Source organism: Lynx rufus, unplaced genomic scaffold, assembly GCF_022079265.1.
Source record: "Lynx rufus isolate CCGP_SWC_20201006 ecotype Redwood Valley unplaced genomic scaffold, mLynRuf1.p SCAF_7, whole genome shotgun sequence".
NCBI classification, from domain to species: domain Eukaryota; kingdom Metazoa; phylum Chordata; class Mammalia; order Carnivora; family Felidae; genus Lynx; species Lynx rufus.
Genome location: NW_025814889.1, coordinates 71,216,009 through 71,229,472, shown reverse-complemented (window position 1 = coordinate 71,229,472; position 13,464 = coordinate 71,216,009). Strand labels below are relative to the sequence as shown.

The 13,464-nt window shown below is 42.5% G+C and overlaps 1 protein-coding gene across 3 annotated transcripts in view; it reads right to left on the bottom strand.

The window, feature by feature from the left end:
- The window catches only part of TMEM117 (transmembrane protein 117), a 496,769-nt gene extending 487,031 nt beyond the window's left edge, over nt 1-9,738 (bottom strand). Inside the window, exon 1 of one of the 3 annotated variants that reach the window (XM_047066667.1) lies at nt 9,446-9,738. The gene's annotated coding sequence lies outside the window, so the exon portion shown is untranslated. Of the gene's footprint in view, nt 1-9,258; nt 9,280-9,445 lie in introns of those variants that run through there. The other 2 variants (XM_047066664.1, XM_047066665.1) reach the window with 2 other exon arrangements.
- Between the last annotated feature and the right edge of the window lie 3,726 nt (nt 9,739-13,464).

Sequence of the window (13,464 nt, the reverse complement as noted above, 5' to 3'; positions counted from 1 at the left end):
TTGTGCAGACCCCACTTCCAAAATCTTGCTCACCTCTTCCTTTCTCTTTGGGAGGCAGCCTGCCTATAAAGAGCACAAGCCTACATTAGATTCACCAAGGCTGTGACTGGTTGTTATTAAGTCTATCCAATTGTGGGATGCAGTTTTGGTGAACCCATTTGGTGCTCAGATTAAGCTATATCTCTATGATTTCAGCAACAAAGCTGAATAAAAGCTGAGATCAAAACATAACAATAAAACTGAATAAAAGCTGAGATCAAAACATAACAATAAAGGTAGTAATGTCACTGAAATCTGCCAATTCTTTTCTCTCCTTTCTCAATTTGTTTAGAACTGGGAGAAAAAAGGGACCCTTACAAAGCCTACAGCATATGACATCCAGGCTCTGTGTTGGATGTCTACATGCATCATTAAATTATTTTTATCATAACAACCTTCTGAAATACCGTCATTATCATTCCCATCACCTCATTTTACAGGGAGGGAACTGAGGCTCACACAGATTATGTAACTGGCCCAAAGTCAGCCAGCAGAGCTCTTATCTGAGCCTCTGAAGTCAACTGTAGAGCCAAATCACCCAGTCAGTTCCAGGCATTTCCCCTGCCTTAGAAAGACACAGGGCCCAGCCCCAGGGATGTCATCCCTTGAATGCTTTCTGGAGACACATTCTTCTCCAGAGATGATTATATTAACTCTATAGAGTATACTTCTATACCCAGGCAAAAAAATATATAAGTGGAAGAATCCTTCACAAATCCTGAGCACTTTGGTAAATTGATAAATTTCCCACTGACAAATATTCTCATTTCCACATGACTAAAAGCACAAAGATCAAGCCACAAGCCTGAAGTAACTCTAAGTCAATGGAAGACCTGAGAATAGGATCCCAGGCTCCCAAGTCCTGTCCAACACTCTGGGGTGATGGATATCAATCAAACCCACAATCTAAGTTAATGAAGACTTGTCTTAACTATTTCAGAAAAGCAATGTAAACACACAAAAGGACTGGAAATATAACTCAGTAAAACAGATAGTCTCTGTGCCTTCCAAGCAATTTCAAGTCCCTCGTGATCTTTGTGAATACTCTGAAATGTCTGTTCCCAGGGGCTGAGGCTCAGACAACTTAGAAATGGCGACTGCACAAGGATTTTTTTCTCTTTTTATGTTTATTTTTGAGACAGCATGAGCAGGGAAGGGACAGAGAGAGAAGGAGGCACAGAATCCCAAGCAGACTCCGGGCTCCGAGCTGCCAGCACAGAGTCCAACCCAGGGCTCAAATTCACGAACTGCAAGATCATGACCTGAGTGGAAGTAGGATGCTTAACCGACTGAGCTACCCAGGCACCCCAAGATTTTGTTTTCTAATGTGAAGTTCATCACCCAGTAAGTATAGCAGTAGTTGGTTATCACATGAAAGAGAGCAAAGTGGTGAAGAACAAAAATGAGCATCATGCATTTTCATGATACTCAGTATGCAAGGATGCCAGAATGAGTTGTCAATTCAATTTCATGCAATGTTTTTAGAAATGTCCAAAGACCGCTATCACGAGAGACTACATAGAAATCATCTCAAGGCCAATGAGTCTTGAAGCAGGACTCACTCCTACATGCCCATCAGAACAGGGCATGAGTAACATCTATGAAGTTAAACAGGTTTCTAGGTTGCTTCTCTTACCAATGCAGAATTCTCCTGTAGTTGCCCCACCACCTCCTTTCCCCCCACCCACATACAAGCAAGGCAGCAGGATTCAGAACACTGAATACATAGGATCTTGATTGTTTTTTGAATAAATGCTTTGTGAAGGGTTAGCATATACTTATTTTATCATTGTTGTTTTTAACTTTAGAATCTTGTTTAGTGAGCTATGTGATGTCCACGTGCCCAAACTGAATTAGAACATTCAAAAAAGTTGGGAGACAGCTGTTCCTCTCCAGTACTTATATTATTTCAAGACAGAGAACTGTAGAGTTGAACAACAATCCTGTACTTGTTGATCTGAACTCCCACAGGCATGCTATGAATGGTACCATCACCCCCAGGTTACACGTAAACAAAGATCAGAGTGGTTGCTGCCTATCCACATCCAGGAAGTGGAAGAGCCAGCATCTGAATCCAAATCCATTCCTAGCCCTTGATCTAATACATCATAAAGCTGGAAGTGTTTCTTCCAATAAATATTTCCCATCAGGTCTGCAGGCTAGTCTTTATTTCCACAAACAGATTCAGTGACTCACAGACCAGCTGAATTACTGGTCTATTTTATGCTAAACATGGCTGATATTTATTCTTGTTTCATATGCCAAAGCTGAAGTGAGGTCTTCCAGGGGGTCCCAAATTTCAAAACCTACATAATAACTTGAATGAAACTTCTACTTATTCCCACTTCCTGACTTCATCCACAAGGTCACCCAAAGCTTGCCTAGTCATCTCAGCCCTAGGTACCAGGCATGCAAAGCACCAAAACTGTTTTCACTTCTGTAGTTCACATAAAGCAATATGATCATTCAGTGACTCTAGTGCTAATAATCCAGGATTGAAATGGTTCAAACTGACTATGCTACACAGTATTCATAGTCTACAAACCCTTTTAATTTCTTTAAACTCAATTCTGCCACCAAAGCTGAGCTTTTATCTTAAATAAATGTGATCTATCTTAGGTCTTAGTATATTATAGTAAAATTATCGATTTATGTGTTTGTCTCCCTCACTGGGTCATAAGATCCTCAGTGAAGGGCTGTTCACTTCCAGGGCACAACACGGGGATGGGCTCAAAGTGGGCAATCGATGGACATCTACTAGATGGGGAGGGGTGAGCGGTACACTTAGAAAGAAAAGCCTCCTTATTGTTCAGGCAAGATGAGGAGACACAGCAACCTGCCATTACCTTTCACTAACAAAAAAAAGGAGAAAAAAAGCACTGGAACCCAAAAATTGCCACGCTGACTCACCCCTGATCCCACCCAACACCTCATTTTACACAGGTTCTGCATTATCATCATTATCACTAGGGCTAACATTGAGTACTTAACCGTATACCAGGACACTATGCTAATGAGCTTTACAAATTTTATTTAAATTGCACAGCAGTCCAATGAAGAAAATACTCTTATTTTTACAAATTTGAACCTGAGACCTACAAATTTTGTAATCTGTACCAAATAACAAAATGGGTCTGGGCCAAAACCAGGATACAAATCCAAGCCACTTGTCATTAACGCTCTACACCAAGCCTTCCCACGTAAAGGAAAAAATTCCAAAATCTTACCCATTACGTGTTGGTTAGGAAGTTTCTGATAACGAATCTGTGTGATATAAAAGATTCACAGTACTTCTAGGATGAACGAGTCTACTCATACTATTCCAGCGGACCTGGCTAGCATGATCAGAAAGAATCAGGGTCACGTAACTGACTACAGGATTGCTTGAATTTTGTTCTTCTCCGAGCATCAAGTGTAAGTAGTTGAGTTGATCTGCTTGTTCTTTTGCAATGCATCACTGATGCTCATTCTGTGATTTTCCAACTATGCCTAAAAAGAACACATCTCTGAGAGCTAGATTAATCCACACCATTCACTTCCCTCTTGTAAGTAATGACATGATTAGGTAGATGTCACTACCAATATCTTGGAAGCCTCTGCTTTTCCACATTATAGCAGTGATTGAAGAAGTTGGTTGGCTACAGGCTGGAACTTTACACTCTGATAATCCACAGGCCTCCAGTCATGGTTTCCAGCTCTAGATGGACTAATATTTATCATAGATATTAGGAATCCTATACATCTTACTACAAGTATTGTATTTCGGCTAATCTAAAGGCAAAGAATGGAGAGGTATTCAAAGGAAAATGGGAAAGAGGTAAGGATACTCAAGTTGGGAGGGCACTGAACAAAGGCAGAGAAGAGACTTTCTTCTTCATCTGTAGGAGGTGCATCTGGAGTTCTGTGTGGCTGGAGCACAGAGTGCTTGAGGGCATCTTGTGAGAGGCAAGGATAATTTGGGGCCAATTCAAGGAACATACACAAAAGTGTTGTTGTGTATTTTACTGAATAGAGACCAGAGAATGAAAAGTTTCAGAACTGAAAAGTAATATAACTGACTAGAGCAGAATTTGGGAGAGAATTCTCTGTCAGCTTAGATCATGAAAACTTGGTATGAGGCATAATGAAAGTGGGGAAAATAAGTTTATAGGCAACTTCAACAGTTTAAGTAAAAATAATCAGGTCGTGGACTACAACAAAATAGATCCCCCAAGAATCGTTGTAATAATCTGACTGAACCAGAGTACCCTGCCTCCATCACTTATTAGAGTCTTTACGAATAAAGGAAAACACTGAAGGAGGGTGAATTTCATTTTTCTCAGAAGGGACCCTGGCTCAGGCAACAGTTCTTGCATAATAACAAGTCTGATTAAGATGGAGGACACCCTTGGGGCGCCTGGCAGGGGCACCTGGGTGGCTCAGTCGGTTAAGCGTCCGACTTTGGCTCAGTTCATGATCTCACTGTTCATGAGTTCGAGCCCAGTGTCAGGCTCTGTGCTGACAGCTCAGAGCCTGAAGCCTGCTTCAGATTCTCCCTCTCTCTCTGTCCCTCCCCTGCTCATGCACTCTCTCTCTCTCTCTCTCTCTCTCTCTCTCAAAAATAAACATTAAAAAATTTTTTAAAAAGATGGAGTTTACCCTTACATTTTTAAAAATTGGGGCGCCTGGGTAGCTTACTCAATTGGGCATCTGACTTCAACGCAGGTCATGATCTCACAGTTTGTGAGTTCGAGCCTGAGTCAGGCTCTGTGCTGACAACTCAGAGCCTGGAGCCTGCTTCAGATTCTGTGTCTCCCTCTCTCTCTCTACCCGTCCCCTGCTTGCACTCAGCCTCTCTCTGTCTCTCAAAAACAAATAAACATTATTTTATTTAAAAAAAAATTTTTTTTAATTTATGGATGCATCTGGAAAAGTCCTTGATGAATTAATGCTCTACAAAAGACACTACTACTAGCCAGGTAGAGTACACTGAGTGCACAGCCCTGCAAATACAGGTCTCGGCATCTAGTAACACCTAACCAGGTAACATGCACAGGGCACTTCCATTGTGAAGGGCACCGGTCTAAAATAAAAAAAGAATCTCTCCAAGTTTTTTGAAGCTCCTTAGCATTTATGTCTGAAAATTCACCTGGAACCTCTCTTAGCTCTTATTAAAGGGCTTTGAAAAGATGACTGTGCCAAGAGTATAAACTGTAGCCCGGCACCTTGAATCCAATCTCTTGAAAAATAATTTTTAAAAAGACTTCCAGTACTTTACTTTTTGTGGTATGCACTTTGTGACACATACAGCTGTACTTTGGGCCATTCTTGGCTGTTTTAGTACAAGACAAAGTTAAAGGCTACAAGACAAAGAAGAGCCTCCTTTCTTCAATTACCCTAGTTCTAGCATAGTATTTAAAGTTCTTTGCAGTTCACAGAACACTGTTTACAATCATTTCATTTAATCCCTAGGATAATTGCTTTTAAAATTCTATGTCCAGGGGAGCCTAGGTGGCTCAGTTGGTTAAGTCCCCGACTTCAGTTCAGGTCACGACCTCACAGTTTGTGAGTTCAAGCCCTGCATCGGGCTCTGTGCTGACAACTCAAAGCCTGGAGCCTGCTTTGGATTCTGTGTCTCCCTCTCTCCTTGCCCCTCCCCTGCTTGCACTCTGTCTTTCTCTCTCTCTCAAAAATAAATGAGCATTAAGAAAATAATAAAATAAAATAAAATAAAATAAAATAAAATAAAATAAAATAAAATAAAATAAAATAAAATAAAATAAAATTCTACCTCCAAAAGGCAGACACAGTTTAAAATTGTTTAATATTTTTTCCTTAAAAGATAAATAAGGATAGCAGCCTATATTTATATCACATTTTACCTTTTAGTGTTTTTAATGGGCAAAACCACACCATTAGAATGACACTAGAATGATTCAAAGGAATCAGGAGCATGAGTTTTTCAAAGGGCAGCCTGATGTGCTGGGAGGAATACGGTCCAGTTCTAACTGCTACTTACTAGCTCTGTGACCTTGGGCAAATCCCTAACCTCTTGGAGATTCCACTTCTTCGCCAGTAAAATCCCAGTAAAAGTACTTCACTCAGAGCACTGTAGTGAAGACCTAAGGAGATTTCATCTGTAAAGTGCCTGGTCATTTCCAGCCACCTCCTACCCTGAAGGCCACTGTTAAAATACAAACGAGTCTTGGTCATTCCCACTAATAATGAGCATGATGGTAATAGCACCTACACATTACATTTACGGAGTGATTTTTTATGTTATTCTCACCATTAAAGTATTTTTAATGCAACTGTACAAGGTAAAGGATGAATGCTATCCTTACTGTGCAAATATTGAAGCTGAGGCTCAGAAAGCTTAAGCTACTTGTCCAAAATCGTATTTAGAAAGTGTTAATTCCATGATAACATTCATCATTCATTTGTTCAACATTTACTAGTTGCTTATTTGTGCCAGGCACTGGCCTACCCATCAGGGTTGCTAACAGATGACACTCCTGTTGTTTTGCATCTTACAGTCTCACTGAGGGAAACAGACGTTAAACAGAAAAGAAAATAGATACATAATATTTTAAAAAGCTGTAAGGTGATGGAGGAAGTTCCTGGGGAATGTCAGCAGGGAGGGAAATTAAAGTAGGCTTCACTATAAGGTGACATTTGGACAGAACCTCAAAGACGGGAGGGAAGCAAGCAGGTATCTGGGAAAGAGGGACCCAGACACAGAGAACAAGACATTGCAAAAATCTGTGCTGAGTGAATGATTAGCACATTTAAGGAAGAGCAAAAAAGCTAGTGTGACTGGATAGAGTGTGAATGCAGGGGAGTGTGAAAGGAGATGGAGCCTGCAAGGTAGCATCCGATTGTGAGGTGGCCTTTAGTGATCTGGCCTTGAGGCCATCCAATGTGTGTGGGCTTTCCCTTGTGTGATTCGGGAAACAGGAGACTGAGTGACACACGTGACTTACATGTCAGAAGGGCCACATTTCTGTCTGGTGGTTGGAAATGTATGAACTTCTAGACATTTAAACGGAAGAGCTGACAACAGTTACGTGATAGATTGGATGTGGACGGGGCCTGGCAAAACCCAGACTGGAACTGCCATTTCCTGAGAGGAACACCACCGAAGCAGACATGGACAGCACAATAATCATTAAAATTTCTTAGTGCTTTTTATATGTTAGGCAAGTACTTTTCATTCAGTACCTCAATTAGTCCTTATACCAGCCCTTTGGCTTTACCAATAAAGGAGTGGAGACTCAGAAAGGTTATAATCTGCCCAAGGTCATATAGGTACCAACCAGTGGAAACAGGAGAAGTACCTCTATGACCCCAAAGTCAAAATTCTCAATAACTACTATGGTCCCTACACCGAGAAGTATAAAATACAGACTAAAGTTCCAATGGGAAGGAAGCAGGGGCACTAGGAACCATTAAGTACTAGGTGATAACTTGTACCTAGTAGGCATTCAACAAATATTTGCTATTGAATTAATAAATGAAAAAAAAAATTATGGATCATGATGGGATAATGAACCAGCCTTGAGTAAGAAGAAAACAAAAAACAAAAAACAAAAAACACTGAAGATTCCATTCCAGAGAGAACAAACTCTGGATAAGGGGATATTCAAGTCTATAAAAGGACACATGGCAGAAAAATGGAGAAACCAAATATACATTTGCCTGGACCAGCCTTAAGGTCTTGGTATATTATCCTGAAATGTTAGGTGAAAGGCAGGCGTGAGGAGATTACATATAGCATTCTACATAATGCGAATGCTTAATACAGGTTTTAAAAACACAAATCGCAATAATAACAGAACTAAGCTGGAACTTCTTGCTTTTGGTCCAATACCAGAGACCACACAGCCTTTTAAATAAAAAGCAACCTTTTAAGTCAATCAATGAAACCACCCTAAATGACTTTACATAGATACCAGGATGGCATTTGTAGTACCCTTGCTAATTTAGAGGATCATATCCATAAATCCCTTCCTAGACTTTCTCTTCATATTGTTTTCAACCTTTAAGTGATTTTCTTTCCTTGTTCTTATCCAGCAGTCTTTGGGATAACAAAGTTCTAAACCACGCAAGTTTTTAAAACAGAGAAGCTGAAGCAAAGTAGGTCTGGAGTTCTCTCTAATTAGTTAACTTTTCATTAAAATGGCAAAGTATTTATGAACACTTTCATGTCATAAAGTTGAAACATATTCAGCAATTAATTCTTTAAAAATGCTTAGAGCTCTTTTTAGCGATATCTGTTTATGATAAAGAATCTAAACAAACACCAAAGAAAATAATAGTTCAAGAATAAAGTAAAATTCATTCATATCTGAAATTATTTTTTAAATAGCTGGCAGTTTAAAGAAGCATATTAAATAAAATAGACAAGTATTGGTTTCTGAGCAAAGGATCAAATGGAGGTGGAATGGGAGTGGGTATAAACACCCAAGTTAAAATTTCAAAATCCATAATTGCTTTTAAACTACATAGATGGGGGGGGGGTGTTAGGAAGTGTAGGCATGGTAAAAAATTAAAAACTTTACAACAAAAATAGTTTTTACAGAGATTCTACTATTCTTTATATTCAATAAATTGTAAGGAATGTTTTCTGAAGACAAAACTAAACCCTGAAATCTTCCTAGAAGTCCTTCTATGGATTTCAAACAGTATGTCATTTATAATGAGGGGTAAATATATTTGTTCAACATACCCTTTTTTTTGGTTCATTAGACACACAAATACTAAAACAAGCATGTGATGTTTACTACCCTCTCTCACACCCATACACAGAGTTCATTGTTCCACAGAGGGTAGAATGAATAATGGTAGCCCAAGTGTTACCACAGGGACCTACCACACTTGTGGGCCTATGGCATTTTCAAAAATAGGAATCGCCAAATAGCTTTCTTTAGCCACAATAAAGTTAGTAAACACTCAAGTTCCGTTTTTTTGCTTTTTTGCTTTTATGGAGAACGCCCCAAAACAGCAACCTGTTAATTTAATTAACAAACAATACGTAGTGCTTCTCCAGCGCTCCCGTGCTAGTAATCAGCGAAGCGAGGAAAGTTCAAGGTCTGTCCTGGTAACCCTGGGAGCCCCGGAGTTCCAGGGTTCCTCACCGACAGCCTTCCACCTAGGAGTCTCAACTGCCCTTTCGCAAAAGGACCGGTGCATCCGTTACCGCCTCTTCCCACCCCCCACCCCCCACGCTTGACACTTTACCCTGCCTCCTGGCGTGCCATCCTCGGGAACCGAGGAAACGCGCCGGGGGAACTGGGGGACGGGGGGGGCCGCGGCCGCTTCCGCATTCGCGGGCAGGGACGAGGGGGCGGCCGGGCTAGCAGGGCTCCGCTGCGGCCGGCCCGAGCGGCGGGGGAGGCGCGCCCAGCGCCCGGGCCCGCGTACTCACCGGTTGGGGCCGCGCGGGCGCGGGGTGTCTGCAACACCGGAGAGCCGGGCGAGCACAGCCCTCCGCCGCGCCGGCGGCCTCGCTGGGAAGAGCGGCGAGACGGCCCGCCGGCGTCGCTGCCGCCGCTGCTGTCACCGAGCTATAAATACCGGCTCGGCCCACACTCGCCGCCGCCTACGCCGGGCGCCCTCCGCAAAGTCCGCCGGCCGCGGGCCGGGCAGCCGGGGCGCAAGGGCGACGGCGACGGCGCCGCGCAGGTGACCGCGATGGCTCCAGCTGTTCGGCAGCCTCCGCAGCTGGAGGCATGGCCTCCCGCCGCCGCCGCCCCCGCCCTCCCGCTCCCCTCCCGCCTGCGCCGCGGGCCGACTCCAGCCCGCGGGCCGCGCGCGCCGCGCCGAGCCCGCCCCGGCCGGGCCCGCCTCTGCAGAGCAGGCGGCTGCAGACCCAGGACCACTTGGGAAGCGGCGGAGGCGGGGGCGGGGTGGGATTGGGGGTGGAGTGGGGGGGGGGGGGCGTGCGGTTGGCTTCAGCCTAGCGTGTCAGCAGCAGTCCCTTCGTCCTGGGGGAATCCGCAGACTTCTTGCAAAATCCACCATCCTGCAAGGGAACCAATGAGATTCCCAGGTGGAATAGCCTCAAAGAAGTGCAAACTTTCTAATGCAGTCTCAGGTCATATAGAGCATCCTTTCTGCTTTTGCCAGTTGGCGATGTGGAGGTGGGGTGGGGAGAGACAGCCCGGGAGGACATGAGTAGTCTTACACTTACTTTCCATACACTTACTTTCCAGCCTGTCCGGTCTGGCACACCCCACGCAAATATAGTCACACATTTGTTCACATATTTATAAACTCACACACATTCACACACACTTAGAAATGGACAGATATATGTACACATGCATATATACCCATACACACGTATACAATCACACATACATTCATACATACAGTTATGCATACATATATCAGAAGCACACACATGTGCAATATTTTTGAAGCTTGAAGCTCTCAGGAACCTATCATGCTGTAATTCTTAAACGCTTTATCTGTAGCATGGCAGAGGAAGACCTTTGACCACATTTGACCAATTCCTTTCTTTCTGATGTAACCTCTTCTCCATCACATGTGTGTGTGGCCTTTGTTTCCTTCCACACCAAATAACAACTGCTACCTCAGTTTACCAGCTGCTTATACTGTATTAAAAGGTGCTTTCCAGTATACTGATATTCTGTGCAAATGGAAGTGATCCCTAGTTGGTATAGTCAGATGGTAATTCCTATATGCCTACAATAGCAGACATATGAGGAGAAAAATTGCCTCTCTCCTGGACTGGCAGCATGATTCAGGAATGTTCTGGGTAGCAAGAGGGAGAGCTGAGATATCAGCAGATTTTGAGATGGGACAGAGAGAGCCACTCCCAAGTCCTGCAGTATAGCTAATCTACACAGGCATAACTGGGAGTTCACTACCATACTTCTCACTAGCTTGACATATGTTCAAGCTTCTAAGAATGACCACGTGTATCTACAGTACAGTCATAGTTTGTAATCATCTTCTGGAACTCTTAGCTTGGTAAGATTCTTTTTAGTGAAGTTTTCACAAGTGTTCCCAGAAGGAGCTGTTTCCTATGCTAGCACTTTGTACGTTTTACGATGACACTTCTTACATTGAATGTACTTTTTTCACCATGTCTTTTTCTCCCCCACTAAGCCATGAACTCTTCAAAGGCAAAGACTAAGTCTTACCAATGCATCCTCAACACCTAACATAGTGAATGATGGTAATGGCCCAATAAATAGATTAATTCTACAGATTATTAGAGTCTACAGTGCTTTTAGAATTATACTCAGGATTATTTTCCAAATGATGATTAAACTGTGTAACTGTCTAACATGGATTCCATGTGCTATATTTTCTTTGTATCTCCATTTAATTTTTTTTTCCAACGTTTATTTATTTTTGGGACAGAGAGAGACAGAGCATGAACGGGGGAGGGGCAGAGAGAGAGGGAGACACAGAATCGGAAACAGGCTCCAGGCTCTGAGCCATCAGCCCAGAGCCCGACGCGGGGCTCAAACTCACGGACCGCGAGATCGTGACCTGGCTGAAGTAGGACGCTTAACCGACTGCGCCACCCAGGCACCCCTGTATCTCCATTTAAAGCAAGGATGTCTTCAGTCAGTTGAAACTGGAAAACATTAAAGTTTTGCAAACTATGCAGCACAGTACTGATATCTATGGCTTGTTAACCAACCCCTCGCCCTCAAGAAACAAAAGAAAACAAAACAGAAGCACTTTTCCTGTCATTAAAAGTCTGTAAAACATACTATATTTCAGAGGATAGTGAAGTAAAAATCAATGAGCGGCTTCTTTTCTGACTATGTGAGAGAGCTCACTTTACTTCACAATCAGTTGAATTAGACGGTGTCCATTAAAATGAACTTAAATTAGTCAGAACTGAAACGTCTGCCCTCGGTTGCACCATGCTTGTTTATCCTACCTTTGTATCCCTGTATTCTTAACATATGGCCTTGCTTTCTTTAATAATAATTTCAAGAATAAGCTCAACTAGCACTTACTATTTGCTCTTAGTTGAGGGATCTCCAGGTTTAAGGAATATAACTCCCCAGGACCACTTCGGGGCAAAATATTGAAATGACCAAGGTTTTCTTCAGCATCCATTATCCTAAAATAGCCATTTACCACTGACTAAGAAGCTTGTGCCCTTTGCTTTGCCAGCCACCCAAGGTCCCCAGTCTAGTCCTAAGAACCAGGCAGAGGAACAGCCTCTGCACTTGATCTTTGCCACACTAGTCACACATAGCGATAATAGCTCACCTTACTGAAGGCTTGTTGTCTACCAGGCCCATCCCATGTATCAAAATGTTTGCTCTCTGCAATAGAGGAAAAAGGCACACAAAGACTGAGGGGCTCATGCAAGACCTCATGACTAGCCAGAGAGGTGGAGTAAGGAGTAAGGACTTACCAATCCACATTTACCTCTCATCTTACACTTCCTCCCCATGTTCCAGGACAGGGGTGCTGGTTTTACAGCCAGGAGACCCAGAATATGGATTATCGGTGAGAATTCTGTTCCACCACAACCCTAGCTATAACTACTATAGAAAAAATCAGTAAGAATCCCTAGGTCTCACTTTCTTCACCACTGAAGTGGTAACATATTAGATCTGAATATGGACTTACAAGTCCAACATAGGACATTTGGCCAGTTCAAGGAGAGATCCTACTTAGGATTAGGTATTGTGCTCCCCATTCTCCAGTCTCTTTCCATCCCAGTCACTACCACACAGACCTGTTGGGAGATTTAAATGCCCTAATGTGTGTAAGACACCTATATATACACTGTCAAGTACATAATAGGTGGTCAATAAAGACCATCCTTCCTTCTCATTAATGTTCCATGAAAACTTTCCTCAGGGCCAAAATCTATTGATCTGGTATACAGAATGTGATTCCTTACTCACAGAAATTAATTATTTCTCTAGTGTTGGCCAGCAGTGTTAGAAATGGTATAGATAGAAGCCCCAGGAAGAAACGAAATGGCAGAACTTCAGATCTCTCACTCAATCCATCCTTACTATAACCCAAACAGTTTTTTTTTCCATTTCTTTTCCATAGAGAATATCAGCAAATTGGCCGCAGCTTCAGACAGTGTCAGGACAATGATTGGAAACTCTCAAATCACACTATCCAATCATCTTCTCACTCCACCTCCACATACAAAGTCAACCTTGCAGACAGGCTTAGAAGTGTGTCTTATTTATGTATAATTCCTTTGTAAATTCTGACCCCAAAGTGCAGAAATCAGAAGTCACCACATGAGATGATGTTTCTGTTTACCTCACATAGGTTAGTAATACAGTTATGCTCTATATTTAAAAAAAAAGAAAAAGAAAGCTCAATATACACTTCAGAAATTGGTGAAAATGTTGATTATGACCAAACTAAACCCTCCCTAAATGGCAAACGGAAGCTCTAGTCACAAGCATCAGGAATCTC